Source organism: Notamacropus eugenii, chromosome X, assembly GCF_028372415.1.
Source record: "Notamacropus eugenii isolate mMacEug1 chromosome X, mMacEug1.pri_v2, whole genome shotgun sequence".
Classification (NCBI taxonomy): Eukaryota; Metazoa; Chordata; class Mammalia; order Diprotodontia; family Macropodidae; genus Notamacropus; species Notamacropus eugenii.
In genome coordinates this window covers 1,164,828-1,167,220 of record NC_092879.1, presented here as the reverse complement: position 1 = coordinate 1,167,220, position 2,393 = coordinate 1,164,828, and positions in this window count along the sequence as shown.

Below are 2,393 nucleotides of genomic sequence, written 5' to 3'. Positions count from 1 at the left end.
AATCTGTACAGCACTTTGTAGCTTCAAAATATTTTCACCTACATTGTTTCATTTGAGTCTCACTGTATAATAATTCTTTGACTAGGGAAAGTACTAATGTTCTTTTTAGAGATAAGGAAACAATTAGGAATTAAAAGAAAAGACCTTAGGTAAATTTTGCTGGGCTTCACTTTCAAAAGAAGAGGGTTGATTGAAGGTTCCTGCTGGCCCTAAAAGTCTCTGATTCTGAAATCTACGGATCGTGAGTTTGTAATCACAAGATGAGAACTATAAAGTTTTCCTGACAATGGTGTTGATTTTGGACAATGGATACCTTGCTGGAAGTTCCCGACAAAACAGGTCATTGACACCGTGTTATGGAAAGAGCACAGCAGGCCTGGCTCCTGGCCTCACCTTTGCCTCTGAAAAGCTGTGCGATTGTGGGTAAGACATTTTACCTCTCTGGACCTCAGTTCTCCCTTCTATACAAAGAAAATAATTATACCTGTCTACTTTCCCTACCCTGGCTTGTCATAAAGACCAACTGCAGTTATGGATGTGCAAGGGAGGCCTCAGAACACTGTAAAATGATGGACAAATGTAGAGAACTCTTACTATTATTACGATGCCCAGGTGGTATGTTAATGATCCATATAACCCTTAAATGCTGGCTGTATTATTGGCAGCTTTGGCCAGCGTAGAAAATGTGGTGTGGGCCATGGGGGTGTAATTATTGCCTTTGACCCTGAGAACCCAGCAGTGAGACAGTTAGGCAAGACAGACCTTGACGATTCTTTACAGATATACCTGCTGTGGTGTGCCCGCAAAGGGTACAACTTTGAACCTCAGCTAACCTTGGCCAGATGGACTTGACTTCAAAATGATCAGTGGATATTTCTCTGTTTGAGCTAGCAGCAGTTTCTAGGGATGAGTAAACTCCTCTTTGCCTTTTGGACTATGTGTTCCATGAGGGCAGGGACCATGTCTCATCTAAGAACACTAGGCTCTTACGTTGGATTGATGCCATCTTGGGGCTGGGGGCAAGGGAAGTGGAGAAAATTTAAAACTTATGGAAGTGAATGTTGAACACTAAAAATAAATTAATTAATTTATAATAAAAAAAGAGCACTAGGCTCTCCTTTCTACCCCCAGTGCAAAGCAGTGTGCTTGCTGTATGGAATAGCATCCTGTCTGATCTCCCTGGGGGTGGGTGGGGGGAAGGAGAGCAGCAGGTATTATCTGCTCCATTTTTTACTGTATTTTGCCTGGGTCTCTTTTTCCTTTATGTCCTTCTCCTTTGTATTGTTACTTCTTCACTTAGATTGGCAGCTTCTGCAGGACAGGGTCTGTGTCATAATTATCTTTGTACTCCCAGGACCTGGCACATTAATGAATTGTTGGCAGAGCTGGGAATTGATGCAACCACTCTGGAAAGCAATTTGGACCTATTTCTGAAGAGTCAGTAAATTGTGTGCATGCCCTTTGATCCAAAGGCATCCAAGAAAGAGGGAAAGGATCCATATGCACAAAAATATTTCCAACAGCACTTCTTGTAGTAAAGAGTTGGAAACCAAGTGGATGCCCATCAGCTGGGGAATGACTGAAAAAAATCATGGGATATGAATATAGCAGAATATTATTGAGTCCTAAGAAATGAGAAAAGGGCTGGATTCATGGAAATCTAGGAAGATTTATAGGGACTGATATGAAGTGAAGTGAGCAGAACCAGAAGAATCGCAGGTACAGGACTATATAATATTGCTATCAAAAGCAACGCTGAAAGATTGAAGAACTCTAATAATGCAGTGATCAACTTTGATTACAGAAATCTAAGGGGTGATGGCCTAATGATACAGAAGGAGAAATACATTTTTGTACATGACTAAGATGGGGATTTATTATGTTGAACTGTACTAACTTGTTGCAAGGAAGATTCTGTGGGGGGAAAGGAGGGGCAATTGGGTAGCCCAAGAGAGTAGTGATAGCAGTGCCAAAAAAAAGAATGATGTCCCTAAAAAACATTGAAAGAAAATATGCAGAAGAGACAGGAAAATGGTTCAGAGGACAACACAGCAAATGAGACAAATTTGAAACCAATGTGTTTAACTGAGCATATACTTGAAAGCCTTGGAGTTTCATATACAATACTTTTTTCTATCCTTCTTTTCATATGGAAATGTTCACATGTGTTGGTATTTTATGAAGTTATGAACAGCAAGACATTTAAGACTAAAAGGAAGGAGCAAAGAGAAAGGCGGCAGGACAAAGTTATGGAGTATGCTTGGAGGTACACTGGTAAATATTTAACAACTGGCTCTGGGGAGGGGGACGTACTGCAATGCACTTTTAACTTTAATTTAAATCATGAACACTTTCATCATCACTTTACTAAGTCTAAACAATTAGTGAGGCAA